Source organism: Pseudorca crassidens, chromosome 2, assembly GCF_039906515.1.
Source record: "Pseudorca crassidens isolate mPseCra1 chromosome 2, mPseCra1.hap1, whole genome shotgun sequence".
Classification (NCBI taxonomy): domain Eukaryota; kingdom Metazoa; phylum Chordata; class Mammalia; order Artiodactyla; family Delphinidae; genus Pseudorca; species Pseudorca crassidens.
The window spans coordinates 150,502,014-150,518,171 of record NC_090297.1 but is presented as its reverse complement, the minus strand read 5'-3'; positions in this window follow the sequence as shown (position 1 = coordinate 150,518,171).

Below are 16,158 nucleotides of genomic sequence, written 5' to 3'. Positions count from 1 at the left end.
TCTGAGTGCAAGTGGGGCTTGCTTGTATGTGTACGTGAAGTGGAGAGAGAGTTCGGTTTGTGTGTGTCCCTGAACCCACCCTGGGCTACGGGCATGGTGCCCTGCACCCTCCCTGCTGTATTCCGGATACTGCTGCATTCACAGCTGGATGTCAGCTCTGGGTGACCTGGGGTGGGAGCAGAAGAGGCCTGGGACTCTGCTTGGGGTCCCAGCCGTGGCCCAAGCTGGTGCCTGAGGGGTGGGGCCAGCCAGGAGTCCTGGGGAAGGGTCTGGGGTTCTGGCTACTGTCGCTGACCCTGTGCTCCCCCAACCAAGTGGCTCTCTGACTTAGGGGGGCAAGGAGCAAAGTTCAAGAGAGGGTTGACATGGGGGATGGTCAAGGCCAGGGCAGCAGAACTAGGATACAAACCTCCCTATAACTCTGGCCCAGCAGTAACTGCACAGACCTGACTCCCCTTCCCGCTGCCCAGATGGCCTCTTACCTTGGGTCTGACCATACCTCCTTTCACACACATCTCCCAGAGTTCTCAGCATCCTGCTGCATTTTCCATTTCAGTGTCCAGGTTTGTTCTCCCCAAGACCACCCTGAGAACGTCAGGCCCCAAACCTCCTGGCCTTACCTGACCAGTGGCCTTATGTCTGGCCGTAAGAACCTTCCAGTTTGCCGGCACAATTGAGGAGGCTCATGCTGAGAGGTTGGGTGATGTCCCCCAAGATCATGGAAGTAAAGAGTGATTCTCAGCATGGATTCTGCCAGCCTAGACCTCCTCACCTCTTAAAGGCAGCCAGTCGCTAAACTGGAGGACAGTAAGGGCAGGGGCCAGGAGACACATTGGTGGGCCTCTGAGTCCGGCCTTTTAGTTGAATGTGGGAGGAGGCTAGCCAAGACCTAAGGTTTGCTAAGCTCCCTACTGTGTGCCAGGCACTATGCCTCTCATTGAATCCTCACAACAAGCCCCTTTCTCCCCACTTTGCAGTTGAGGACAGTAAGATTCTCAGGGGTTAGAGGACTTGCCTGGGGTCGTGTAGCAAATTAGAATCCCAGGTCTGTCTGCCACTCCAGCCCGTGGTCTTCAAAGAGGAGAAGGAGTGAGGAGGGGAGGTGCAGACCAGGCAGAGCCCCAGGAGCCAGAGAAACACACAGCAGGGAAGGCCCCAGAGCAGACGCTGCTTTGCTGGAGTGCCTCTTGACACCAGAGACCACCGTTGTATCATAGCAGCGCCCACCAGTTTACAGAGGCTTCTGCCCCTTTAAGAGCCCACTCCCCAGGGAGGCTCACCTGGGTGGGGGGACTTTGGAGGTCTCTGTGGAGACATTAAGGCACTCTGAGCTTCTGCCCTAGAAAGCTTGGGGGTGTTCAGCTGGTCAGGCTTCTACCAGCCCTTGTATGTAGTTAGTGCTCAAGGAAAAATGATGTTTCTGGAGAAGGAAGCTGGAGGGGCGGAGTAACTAGTTATGAGCTGCTGGGGCAGAAGGGCTTCGAGGGTTGCCGTCGGGCTCTCCGGTGGCCAGACTGCCGCCACACAGGGCACGTGTACTGGAGCCCTCTGTTTCCTGGGCACCCCCAGCTTCCTTATGGCTGGCTCTCACAGACAGCAGCCTGCCCCCTGTGCTGGAGTCCCTGGGCAAACCCCCCAGCCAGTCATCTCCCCCTCTGGCCTCACTTTTGCCATGGGCTCCTGGGATGGGTCAGGAGTGCCTGGGGCCCCCGACTGGGCCCACTCGGCGGGGTCGTTTATGCTTTGCAGCAGCCCTGCAGCTACCGGACAAAAGGTCCTATTTGAGGGCGACAGCAGCTCTCATGCTGGGCTCTGCCCCAGTCCTCTCCCGCCCTGGTGGGACCTGGGGCTGGCTCTCCCCTGCCCCACCCTTCCTGTGGGCTCTCAGTCACCCTGTCCCTCTGGTCTGGGCCCAGTGGTCAGGGCTGATGCCCCACAGGCCACCGCTCTCTTTGCCCTGCTAGGCTACATGGGCCAGCCCGGTGTGGGACACTTGCCAGACCACCTTTCCTTCCTCCTCGAAGCAGCTCAGCTCCTTTTGGGCCACCTTTCCACCTTCGTCTTTGCTTAGACCCCTGCTTCCAGTCTTGACTCTCCACAGCACCCCTTGAGCCCCTGTCTCCAGAGCAAATCATCAGCCCCGTGAACTGGTCCCAGCCTGGCCCTGTGCTGGGTGCCAGGACGCCGAGGTGCAAGACTCCCCACCCTTGCTCTCCGGCAGTGGGAGCTCAGACCTCCTGGCGTTGACGGCCTTCCTCTCAGCAGATTTTTATCAAGCACCCACTGTGTGCCAGGCACTGTGCTGGGCAGTGAGGATGAGGTAAGATCGCCACGTCCCTGCTCTCACAGAGCTTGCATTCTAGTGAAGGAGGAAGCACAACGCACATAAATGTGACACGTCAGGGGTCAAATGTGATGACACAGAAGCAAGCAGAGTCAGGGGAGATGTGAGGGCAGAGGGTGGGGGCCTGTCACACGGTATGGTCAGGGGCCTCACTGATAAGATTGGGGAGCAGTGACTTGTAAGGGGGGAGCCATGTGGACCCCCAAGGACAGAGTATTCCAGCAGAGGTCCTGAAAGGAGGGTGTTTGAGGATGAACAAGGAGGCAGCCAGGTTGGAGCACAGCACCTGGGCGGGGTGACAGGAAGGCTGGCTCACGTGGAGTGGAGCAGTGGTCCTGCGCGTTAGATCCGCCAGGGAGCGTTTAAGAAGTACGGACGCCCAGCTCCAGCTCCAGTGATTCACACGGATTTTCCAGCGGTGAGGCTAGGCATCAGTAGTTTCTTAAAAGCTCTGCAGGTGACCCCAACCGCATAGCCAGGGTTGAGAAGCACTCACGTGAGGTGCTGTGGGGCATGGAAGGGACTCTGGATCTCGTTCTGAATGGCGAAGCCACTGACCTCTGTTTTTAAAGGCTCAGAGAGACGAATAGGAGAAGGCAGCCCCCGAGAGGAGGGTGCTATGGGCGGAGGAGGGAAGGACCCGCCCCGCACACACACACACATACAGGCAGTAGGACGAGGCTGCAGCTGAGGGGCGCAGGAGGGGAGGAGGAGCCTCTTCTCGGGGGCGGTGCCCTGAGGTGGGGGCTGTCCCCGCACTCACCGTGAGGCACCTGAAACTCTGGGCAAGGTAGCTTGCTGGGCCACACAGAGCAAGGGAGAGTGTCAGAGTTCAAACCCAAGTCTGCCTACCTGAGCAGTGCAGTGCTTGCACGATACCGTCTGCCTCCCAGGTGGCTGTGGGCGGGCACAGGAGTCTCCACCTTACTGTCTGCTGGGTTCCCGGGAACTGGGAACAGCAGCCTCCGCTCACCTACAGGCATGGCTGAGAGGTGACCAGTAGGTCCCAGTGAGTTAGCTGAAAGTCACTGTGCCCACCCCACCACATGTGCCCTGCCATCACCCAGCCCCTCCTCGGGACCCTCCGAACCTCCCCACCGCTTCAAAAGGCAGTGTTGACCACCAGGGGCCCCAGTTCCTGTGCCAGAGCTGTGACCGGCGTCCTTTCTGATGGTCGGTGCCCAGCTCCGGAGAGCCAGCGCCAGCTCTCCTCAACGGGATGGACAGGGTGGGTGGGCGGCTCCAGAGGGACCGCAGATGCCACTTAGCCACTTCCTTCTCTCTCCTGTCCCCACTTTCCCTCTGCTACCCCCTCTTTCTGCCCCTCACCTGTCCCTTTCTCTTGCTGGGGTTGCCCTGAGTAACACAAATGCAGAGATCGATCATCTGGCCGGGCCTCTTCCCGAGGGAAGCCTCTCCTAGCTGTCCACCCCAGCCCCAAATCCCTGAGAAGCTCTCTCGATGCCAGGCGGCATCTCTGTCCTCCTGCACGCTTGTCCGTCTCATCCTGGTGATGTCAACACGAGGCATGGCGGTGCTCTGGCCGCAGCTGTGTGAGCAAGCAGATCCAGCCAGAGCGGCGGATACAGGGCTCGGTCCTCTGGGATGCAGTCAGCGCTCCTCCGTGCTCAAAGCTTCTAGCCCAGCCCCTCATCTTCCTGTCTCCTTCTGAGTTCCTCCCTCCCACATTCACTCATTATTCACCTGAGACTTCCTGACTACATGCCAGGCTCTGTTTCCAGTATCTGGGATACAAACTTGACCCTTAGACCCCACTTGCAGGAGCTCAGAGCCTCAACGTCGGATAGGATGCGATCTTTGCTTCCCTCTCATGAGGTCTCAGTTTCTTGGGGGAAGGGGAGTTGTCCATTAGTCATTTTTTTCAAATTTACCAAGGATTTTTGTCTTTTACTTTTTTTTTTTTTTTAAACACAACAAAGACTTTTTATACCATCCATGTTTTCCCTGGAGGAGAGATCAGCTGGGTCCCGGGTCCCTGGGGAGGCATCTTGCACATCCAAGCCTCCAAAATCCATGAATCTGGATTCAAATCCTAGCTCTGCTGTTTGCAAGCTGTGTCACCTTGGGCATGTTTCTTAACCTCTCTGTGCCTCAGTTTCCTTCTCTGTAAAATGGAGTTGGTGACAACACCTTTTCCATGGGATTGTAAGGATTCATGAGAGAATTCCCGTGAGGGGCCTGACACGAGTGCTCAGTGAGCGGTAGCATGAATATCACTCTGCACATGCCCAGTCCCTTCTCCACCAGCAGAAATTCCATCGCCCGCCTTCCCCCAGGGATCCTAGTCCTGGCATTTAAATTAGATCATATTTTTTCTTGTCTTGTATTCTTCACCCTTGATAAGATCTCAATTAGCAAGAATGTATTAAGCATATTCTACCTAAAAGATTTTGCAAGACTTTAAGATTACCTCATCCCAGAGCTTTGTTTCCACAGAGTTTAAAATGTAGCTGGGGAAGTAAACATGGAAAGAGAGTTTAGGATAAAAGGCACTGGGTCACAGGTATCACTCAGTGGATCAGCTGCCTTCTGAAGCAGTGAGCTCTCTGTCCCTAGAAGCATCCAAGCAGAGGCTGGGAGACCACTTGTTGGGAATTCCAGGGGCATGCACTGTTTCTGGTAAGTCCTACCAGGTTGCAGAGGAAGGAGCCGTCTTGGGATAGGCCAGATCTGCCCCTGGTCTGACCATGTTCCTTGGGTCTCTACTTTGCCAAGCAGGGCGGCAAGATACAGCCCACAGGTAAGAAGCATTCCTCAGAGATGCCGAGAGGACTGTGGCCAACAGTGGTTGCAGGCTTGCAAACACCCTTCCACCTGGGTTGCAGGATGCCTGGAGCATCCGACTGGGCCATTTGCTTTGAGGCCAGACTGCCTTGGCCTTTCAAGACCTGGGGCTGACTCTCGGGTGTGGGAATTCCTAAAGCTGGAGCTGATGAGGACAGGAGGGAGGGCTGCCTTGGAGCAGGGGGATGGGCCCAGTACCGTTTCATGACTTGAGGTGATGACTTGAAGTTTACCCTCCACCACCTGTGACTCTACACCTCTGGCTGTAATGGAATTGACTGCCCAGCTTTAGGGTACCAGAGGAGGGGGAAAGGTTGGAATTTCCAAGCAATAGAGGCAGTGCCGTGTGGAGGTCAAGAGCAGAGCTCTAGTGCCTTGGCTCGAATCCTGGCTCCGTCACTTCCTAATTGTGGGATCACATAAAATGGCTTCTCCGTGCCTCAGTTTCCGCATAGGTAGAATGGGGTGATCATAGGATTAGTGTGAAGATTAGATGAGTTAATACATGGAAAGCGCTCAGAATTTATTGGCCACGTAGAAAAGCACCGCCTGAGTGTTGGCTGTTGTTTTGTTGCCTGTCCTCTAGGGTGGAAGCAGGCATCACTCTCTCAACGGGGGAAGGGTTGTAGGGGACACAACAGTGAATAAAACCCCTCTGTCCAGGGGAACCCACCCATCCTGCCAAACTGTCACCAGAGTTTCAGAATTCTGATGTCCCTTATCCTAACAGATGTATGTTAGGCAAGGTACTGTGAACTTAACAAACATTATTTAAATTAAAACAATTTTTTTTTAATTTAACAGACATTTTTGTTTTAATGAACACACCATTTTACTCCAAATTACTTAAGAAATAGTAAGAGGTTTACAACAGTTGGGGACAGAGATTGTCACAGTGGCACTGTTATACACAGTAAAAAGATGGAAGCAACATAAATATCTCACAAGAGAAGTATAAATACATGTTTTTCCACCCATTACATAGCTAGTATGGAAAATTTGTATCTCACTTTCTTCTCAAAGCCTATTTCAACTCATGGGAAACTGCTTATGACATTCTTATGAAAATTATTTACAACATAATTATGTTATGACATAGGTGAAATACACTGGCTGTAAAAATACACAGTATGTAAAATATATAGTCCTAATTTTGTATTTATACAAGTATTCATGACAAAACAACTAGAAGTGTGTATACAGATGAGTGAATATCACTTTCTCCATCATGAATTTCTCCATTATCTCAATTTTTCACAATGAACATGGGTTATCTTTATGGTCAATGAAAAGGACAACAAAAGCCATTATTATGATTATATTGTCTCTATCAGTTGGGTTTCCATGGCTCTAGAGTTTTTACTCCCATTTCCCCTGATGTACATGTCTGGAGAGATGCTCACAGAGAGGATGGCTCTGTGTTCCCATGACCAGGGCTGGCCCCTCCTGGTCACTGCCCACTGCGAGGAGGATCCATGGGGACCACATTGGCTCTGGGCTTGGAGGGGCCCCTAACAGACGTTTATTAAAAATCTCCTTGGTCCAAATCACTCTGTGAAGCACTAAAGATTCAGAATTAAGTAAACAGTTCTCTTTCCTCAAGGAACTCACTGGCTGGTCTGGGAGAGAGAAGCCGATTGCAGAAATGTTGACAGTAATGGGCTGTTATCTGCACCTGCGAGATGCAACTAATCCCAGAGGGTGTGAGCGGCCTGCCCAGGGGGCTTGTCACTTGCCTGCCTCCCTGCCCCTTCCTCAACCTCTGCCTACCTATCAGTCTTGCAAGCCTCAGAAAGTGAGTTGGACCTCTAGGCTTCATAGTTCATATTAGTGAATGAAAATGAATTAACATAGAAATGAAACCTCTGATACGTTAGGAACCTGCTGGAACCCACCTCTGCAAGTCCTTCCCTTCCTTGCCTGCATCAGTGAGCACCCCCAGGTGACGCTCTACTTTGAGCTTAGACCTCTCTAGACACAGTGCCATTTAGTCACGTGGTAAAGCCGGTCTTGTTTCTAGGTGTTTCCATACTCCTCCAACCCCCATTCCGACCCCCCAAATATTCAAAACAATGTGGCCCTGGGCTGCAGAGGAGCTCCTAGAGGACTCAAGACACGCTGTTGACTGTCCCACTGTCATCTCTCAGGGGCTGTGCCCATCCCCAGCAAGTGCCCCAGCCCTCTGTGTCCCAGCCCTGACCCTCCTCTCTCTCTGGTCCCGTACCTGATCACCCACTGCACACTCCTCGCTCCTGCTAGCAGACCCAGGACCACCTTTCCCCGAAGGTGCCTCTTCCTTCAAGCCTTCGTACCTCTGCCCGGACATCCCCTCCCACCTCCTGCAGCAGCTCAGTCAGACTCTGGGCCTCGGGCAGGTGGTGGGACTCAGTGCTCCTGTCCCTACAGTGATGGGGTTGGGGGGTGCAGATGCCCTCAGAGTGTCCTCCCTGCTCCTGATTTTACATCAACCTGTCTGTTCTCACTTTAGGGTTTTGTGGGAGCCATTTTCCTCTCTCCTCCTTTTAAGCATGCCTCAAACCCTCCTCCAGGAAGCCTTCCCTGATCAACTCCTTGAGTACTATGTGCTCAGTTCTGCTGGCACCAAATAGGCTGACGCAAGGCTTCATGGGGCCTTAGCCCCTCATAACCTCCATTTCCCAAGAGGCTACCCAAATATACACAACCTAAGGAAAAACAGAGAGCCTAGTATGGAAGTGTGACCTCCAGGTAAGTTTTCCAATAACCGCCCCCCCACCGGCCGCACTTCACCCCATCCTAGCCACCACCACCACCCCCAGCCCGACTGCCTAGAAATTCTCACAGCCTGTGGTCTGCGCTCATGTATCCAGGTTTCCAACGTGTTAGGTCTCTTCTCTGGGTTCAGGTTGCAAGCTGCCTGGGTTGAAGAGGGCAGTGTCCTCTTGAGTGTGCCTCCCCCAGGCATGCCATCCCACTCCCCAATTGCTTTGTTAGGATAATGACACCAGTTGGTGACCAAGTAATGTATTTATAGTTATTGAGGTGCTTTCATGCATGGTAGCCCATTTTGCTCTGAAAACACCCTGTGTGGTAGACAGGGCATGTGGGATGACCCCATTCAACGGATGTGGAAACTGAGGCCCTGGGAGGTTTAACACCTTGCACATAGTTAATTAAGTGACAAAGCAAGGCCTCCCACCAGGTATGCCTGCCTGCCTCACTGCCCTGTGAACTGCTTTGCTTGCCAGCTCAGGTTTTAATCCGTTCCAGTGTCAGGGCTGTTGAGCAGGGACCCCCAGGGCTGACGGCGGAGCCAGAAGAAGCAGATTTGACTTCTAATCTGACTCACCCAGCTGGTTCAGAATGCAGCCAAAATGGGGGCATTTGCTCCTGCTTCCACTCCCCTTCCCCTCTTCCACAGCTGCTTTGGCATCCTCTTGCCGCCCTCTGCACCCCTCCCTCCCCACCCCCAACTTTGGGAGCCGTGGGGTGGGGTCCCAGGAGGATGTGAGCCTATGGACAGGCGGGATGTTTTTCCTACTCTGTATTGTTCTGCCCATGCCCATTGTGTGGGCTGAGAGCAGGACGTCACCAAGTCGCCTGGCAAACTTTCAGCAGAGCTGGGGAACATTTCCGGAGGGAACTGACCCATTATGAATGGCTGAAGCTTTTTACAAGCTTTGGTATTTCTTTGGATCGGCCGGACTGGGGGAGCCAGGGAAAGGAAAGACTTGAAGACTTCCGGTTCCTGGCAGCCAACGGCAAGGCTGAAGGTCCCAGGGACCTTGGCAGACCTGAGGTTTGCCAACACCTAACCCCAACTTGGGATGGCTCACACCTGAGGGTAGGAATGGACCCAGTCACCTTGAAAAGCTTCCCTGTGCTCACCCAAGGGGAAATGCAAGGTCAGAATTGTTTTAAAGCTGTCCCGTGTTTGCTGTGGGGTGAGTAATGCTCAGTGTTTTCAACTCACAGCTCTTCCTTCCCAGGGGAGGCATTTATTTATGCATCTCTCTTTACCACTAGACTGGCTGTGCCTTCAGAGCGGTTCCTGGATGCCAGGTGCTTTGCATCAGTTTTCTCATGGTTTGATTGAATCCTGGCAGCAAGAGGATTATAGGCAGGTATAGTACGCCGTTTCTTATAGATGCGGAAACTGAGTCTCACAAAGGTTAGGAATTAGTTCCAGCCCACACAGTTACTTCATGGCAGAGCTGGGATTTGAACTCAGGTCTGTGACAGTCCACGATCTGCAGCAGGATTTCTCAAACATTCACTTGCATAAGAGTTGACTGGAGTGCTAGCTAAGAATGCAGATTTTGGGGCCCTGCATTCTCCCCAATTCTAATTCAATAAATCAGGGTGGGGCAGGAAATCTGCATTTTTGCCAAATAACAGGGGATTCTGAAGCACTTGAGCCACAGGTCGAGAAACACTGCCTTGGGGGTTGGTCTCCGTTGTATGATTTTAGCCAAGAGAGCAGCATCCTGGACTAAAAACAGAGGCGCAGCCCCAGGCCCCTGCTGAGACCTCAGGAGGTGGCCCTGTCCCCTCATTTGTCCCTGCCTATGTGTGAAACCCAGGAGAAGCAGCCTGGAGCCTCAGAAGACAAAGGGAACCCGTCTGCAGCATAGAAAATTCTCCCATCACCCTTTATAATATTTGAAACACACAAGATAGGAAACTGAGCAACAAAGTCAGAATAAAGGGGCCCTCGTTCACCCCTCAGACTTTTATGGACCCCTGCTATGGGAAAGGGCTTGGGACAGACTCCTCTGAAGTTCTGAGGTGGCAAGTACAGCTGGATACATCAGGAACCTCCTGCTTCAGAGTTACCTGGGGGTTTGCTAAGATGCAGAGTCCTGGGGCCCATCCCAGACTTCCATAGCCAGAATCCCTGGGGGGTAAACTCTAGGTGAACTCATTTTGCTTTAAATGTGTTTCCCAGACAATTCTGAAGCAAATAGAGGTTTGAGAACTGGTGGCCAGAGGGCCTGGGAAGGAAAGGAATTCCCGAAGCTGAGGACCCCAGGAGGGCCCCAAAGCTACAGCCTGGGTGGGAATCCCTGGGGTGCAGCTGCGGACTAGTGAAAGAGGCGCCACACTTAGTGTGTGGAATTCTGGGTTTGAACGCTGGCTTGGCCACTCTGCACTCCTGGGCAAGTGACAACCTCCCTGAGCTCAACTCCTCACAGGTCAAATGAGGATAATCCGTCCACCTCTGCGCCTGGCTATGAAGACCCAGTGAGCACACAGTGGGCGCTGAACGGACAGCAGCAGGTGAGCGGTGGAAGAAGCCGATTCTAAGTTTTCAGGCAATGCTGTCAGGGCTCCCAACAGCATCCAGCTGCCACAGACCCACTTCACTCTGTTGGAGAACCAAGGGCTGGGTTGGGCGATGGGGGTTAGAATTCAGAATCATGACTTGTGGACTCTGATGGAGTGGCCTGGGACACCCTCAGAGGGTCAGAAGCCCTGAAGCCCTGAAGCCCTGTGGTCTGAAGGACCCTGAAGCCCAGGTCGTGTCTGGAGGGCTGTTTCCACCACTCCACTCCCCTGTCCATCCACTTCCCAAACCCTCAACTTCACACCAAGAATCACACCATAAGCATGGGCTCCGAGAGGTCAGCCCAGGGGCCCTTCCCCGTATGGCCCTCACTGCTACTCAGTCTTGTTTCCCTGGAGTTGTCTCTGTTGAGCTGGGGGAACTAACTGTTCCTCTCCTCCTTCCCATCACCCTTGGGTGCCTCGAAGGACCCCTATCCCCTCTTCCTTGACCATTATGCCCTCTTTAGAGGCTCCTTTTCCCCCTTTCCCTCTCAGGAAGCCCAGGGGTCATCCTCAGGCCAACTGCTAACTTCCTCCGGGGAAAAGATCTGAGAAACCAGTTCATACCCCGTGGGTACACTAAGCAGGCCAGAGGCCCTCCCCTGGAATAGGTGCACTTTACAAGCAGCTGTAAGAAAGCAGTCCAGGGGGACCTGAAGAGGGCCTCTCCCCTGGCAGTACCGCCTTGAGGTTAAGAGTACAAGCTCCGGAGGCAGAGGGTTCATCCTGGCTAGACCATGCATTAGCTGAGTGACCTTGTGCCACCTGCTTCAGTTTCCTTATGTATCAAACAGAGAAATAGCAAACGTATCCACTTCTTTAATGCAGGCACATATTAAGTCTCAACATGTCTGGCACATATTAAGTACTCAATAAATGTTAGTCATTATTGCTCATTAGTGGAAGGATTTGGGACATTTACTAGTCTGGATTTCATAGGTAAATGCCTGTGTCCATCCAGGGCTGTGTGCCCACCAAGCCCAAGCTTAGCCCTAGCTGTCATCTAAAGGGAATGCTGCACATGGGGCCAAGTGTCTGAGTTCTTGAGCTGGGATTCATCCTCTTGGTAAATCTCCTTGGGAATAAGGATAAGGATGAGGGCAACAGCGGCCTGATTAGGGGAGAGTCTCTATTAGTATCTCTTAAGCCAGGGCTTAAGGGAAAGCATAGGTGGATATGAAGGGAATTTGACATCTGCTTCTCTCTTAAGGTTCAGTTGCCTGTGAACTGGGGGTAGGGCTTGGTAAATCACTGGGTTTCTGCACTCTGAGATCCTGGGACGGAGTGGGATTCTCTGACAGCTTTGTGCTTCTGTAACAGTCTGTGAGTCTGCGAAAAGGCAAGTAACAGGCTCAAATCCTCCAAGAAAGGGGATGGAGGGTGGGGCCTGTTCTTCCTGCTCCTATCATCTCCTTCCCTTCTGCCTAATTTCCCTCTCGATAGGAGCAGGCAAGAAGACTCAGAAGGCTTCTAGAAGAGATTGGAAGTCTTCAGGGCAAATGTCACCTCATCTCCCAGCCCCACTTTTTCCAACAGACATGAGAAAATACCTCCTCTCCCTTGGGCAGACCAGCCACCCTGGGGAGAGCCCTTTCTCCTCAAACTGGAACACTGGGGACTGATCCTTGCCCACCATTGGTTTGGAAGATGCAGTTCTCTGTGAAGAATGCCGCTAGGTAGAGGGCCCCACCAGGATGGGAGCAAAGACTGCGGCCAGGTCAGGCAGGACAGCAAGATCACGCCCCAGAAACCCACGAACAGAAAGGAGACACCAAAGCGAAGTGAGCACTGCAGCCAACAGTAACTCTCTTAGCACCTCCATCTCACAGAAGGTGGAGGAAACCACAAGAGAGCCGTTGGGCCCACACTCTCCCTACGTTCATCCTGAGTCAGCACCTGGGCTGCTCCCGGAGGCTCAGTGACTCATAAGACAAGGGCCACAAGCATGAGGAATCCAGTCCAGAGGGAGACAGCGTGTCACCTGGGCATAGAGGAGGGCGCCACTGATTCTCTCTAGGCGGGAGAACATTGAAGCTGGACGCTGAAGGCTAGGTTGCATTTCTACAGGACAGTGGGGAACAGCAAAGGGGACTTGTTCAGGGGTCACAAAGCCTCCTGTGGGGGGCAGGGGGAGGGGTGATAGGAGAGGACGGAAATGTAGGCAGGGCCTCGAAAGACATATTGAAGACACTGACCTTTACCCTGTGGACTGAGGGGAGTGGAAACACACATAATTTTTTCCCTGATTATTAGGAGCAATATACCTTTGGCATAAAAACCAGAGAAACAGGGCTTCCCTGGTGGCGCAGTGGTTGAGAGTCCGCCTGCCGATGCAGGGGACATGGGTTTGTGCCCCGGTTTGGGAAGATCCCACATGCCGCGGAGCAGCTGGGCCCGTGAGCCATGGCCGCTGAGCCTGCGCGTCCGGAGCCTGTGCTCCACAACGGGAGAGGCCACAACAGTGAGAGGCCCGCGTACCGCAAAAAAAAAAAAAAAAGAAAAAAACACAAAACACAAAAAACCAGAGAAACAGAAAAAGTATAAAGAATAAAATTAAAATCACTCATATGTCAACTACCCAGAAATAACCACTGAGGTTTTCCTTTCAGACTCTTTCTTATAAATAAGAGACCTTTAAAAAGGGCATATGTAGGATAGATACAACATGTAATATATAGTCATATTAATATAGCAAAATGCATATTTCATATTAAAAGATTATGTTATGTTAGAACATAATCTGAATTCAGAGAATATATCAATTAACATACAAGTTATTATATAATAACTTAGTATAATATAGTTCATTTTAAAGAAAACTAAATTGAGATGTTATAAAGAGGGAGTTTTCATTTTTATTTGTTTATTCTTAATAGACAACACATTCGTGTGCTCCATAATTCAGAAGGCACAAGAGGTTATATAGTGAAAATGTCCCTATTGCTCCATCCCCTACCATCTAGCTCTCCTCCTTGGACTCAATAAATGTTGTTGTAACCTTCCAGGGGTTTTATGCATAGACAAGAAGATAAACATATTATTTTCTCCCCCTTTACACAAATGTTACACAATTGTTAGCCACTTATTCTGCATCCTTCAGTTTTTACTTAGTATATCTTGGATACCATTTCCTATGAATGTATAAAAACTCCTCTCATTTTTTATGGCTACATACTTTTCCATCATACGAATGTATTCTAATTTATTCAGCAAGTCTCTACTAATAGTCATTTGGGTTTTCTCTAATCTTTTGCATTTATAAACAGTGCTGCCATAAATAACTCTACATATGTCGTCTTGCACAAGTAAAACTCCATATGCAGCATAGCTTCCTAGAAGTGCAGTTACAGGTCAAGGGTCAGGTGCAGTTATAATTTTGATGCATATTTCTTAACAGCCCTCTGTAGAGGTGATACTAATTGCTTTAAAATGTCCCTCTTTTGGTGTAAATGAGGGATAAAATCAGGTCTGAACTTAGAGTATAAGGAGGCTGGATTAGAAGTGGGCAGGCAGGAACCAGTTTGGAGGCCACTGCAATAGTGCAGGAGAAACCTGCCTAGAACTGAACTATGGGTCAGGACCATTGGACAGAGGAGCCGGAGCCCTGAATTCAAGAAACATTCTGGACTTAGAACTGATAGGATAGAGACACAAACTGGCATTTGGATGTGAGGGTGCAAAGGTCTCTAACAGAGTGACTGGGTGGGTCTGGAAATAGCATCTGAAGTAAAAAGGTGAAACAAAAGCTGCAAACAGAGAAGGAAGGAGCCCCCTGGAGCCTCGTTTCTCGAAGTGTAGAGACATTTATTATAATGATAATGCTCTTACTTTGTTTCTCCTACATCAAGGAAAATGACCTTCACTCTGGAAAAGGTAAAACAGACACATTAAGAGGGAACTGAAGATTCCCCTTTAAAAAGACATTATTGGTCACATGTGTTCGACACTTCTCTTTCCTGACCCCACGAAAATGATTATAAAGCAATGAGCAAATGTTACCCTCCCAGTGATGAAGAGAACAGGAGGGAGGCCACTGCGGATAAACGTTCTCAGCAAATATATAGGAGCTGAGAAATGGAGAAGAGAGTGGTCATTGATGAAGTGGGTGGAGGACAGTGAACCCAGAGGAGCAGGCAGCGAGAGAGAGAGACGGCTGCACGTTACCGCAGCAGAACCACAGTGGAGCTCAGGCCTCTGAGATGCTATGAGGGTGGACGGTGTAGAGGAAGCAGGAGACATAGCCACCACTGAAGTGAGGAGGACTGGCCAACGGTACATGGAACAGTCAATTCCCAAGCAACACACAGGGCAGCCAGGGATCCATCTCCAGTCGGAGGCTTCAGTTCAATGGTCCCAAAGCAGGGGCTTCCACCTCTAATACTGGAGTCCTCGTGTGATGCAGGCTCACTGCCGAAATGAAATGAAATCTGCCACCTGACCAGCCCAGCCTCACTCTTAAATATGAAAAGACAAAGATCATCAGACATTTGAAAAAAAGCCTCTGGCATGAAAAAAAATAAAGATAAATGGTGTGGGGGGGGTAACATAATGTCCATAATGGACATATTCCATTATTTCTCTTTAGAGAAATAATTTAGGAAACAGAAGACTAAAGAAATTTTCAGTAACTAATAGGTAATCAGGGCGATTTGAGGAGGTGTTGCATCCCTAAACAAGTATAGGATGCTATGAAAGGAAGACCAGAAAATAAATGTGAGCTCCTGGAAATAAAAGATAGGATTATGGAAATTGAAATTTCAATAGAAAGTATTGGGATGTAAGAGAATTAGAGAAGTAGTTTCATGTCTGGATAAGAGAAACATCCAGAAAAAAAGTAAAGAGAAAAGCAGAAGAGAAGAAATTCTCAGATAAGAAAATAAAATAATTCCCCAAAGCTGAAGGACAACTTGTAAAGGGGACACCAAGAATACAGCGCAATGAGTGAATAAGGGACCCACATATGAGCACCGTCATGGTGAAATTTTAGAATAACGGTGATAAAGACAGGATCCTAAAATTTCCCTAGAGGAGAAGAAAATTTACCTCTAAAAGTATAAGAATCAGACTGGTCTCAGGGCTCTCATTAGCAAAGGCTACACTGATGCCTTCAACATTCTGTGAAAAAAGCCATTTTCAACAAAGAAGTCTATATCCATCCAAATTATCATTCAAGTGTGAGGGTGGAGCTGTAACACTTTGAGAAGCTAGGGACTCAGAAAATCTATGACATACCGCCCACTCCTTTTTTTCTTTCTTTCTATTTTAATAACAATTTTTTAAATTGAAGTATAGTAAATTTACAATGTTGTGTTAGCTTCAGGTGTACTGCAAATTGATTCAGTTACATATATATATATATATATATATATATATATATATATTCTTTTTCAAATTCTTTTCCATTATAGGTTATTACAAGACACTGAGTATAGTTCCCTGTGCTATATGATAGGTCTTTGTTGTTTATTTTATACATAGTAGTATATATACATTAATTCCAAACTCCTAATTTATCTCTCCCCACACACATACACTCCTTTTTAAGAAATTACCTGAGATGTGGTGCAGCAAAATGATAGCCTAAACAAAAACAAAAACCAAGGGAGGGAGGGAGGAAGAGAAGAAGGAAGGAAGGAAGGAAGGAAGGAAGGAGGGAAGGAAGGGAGGGAGGGAGGGAGGGAGGGGAGAGAAAACAGTGGGAC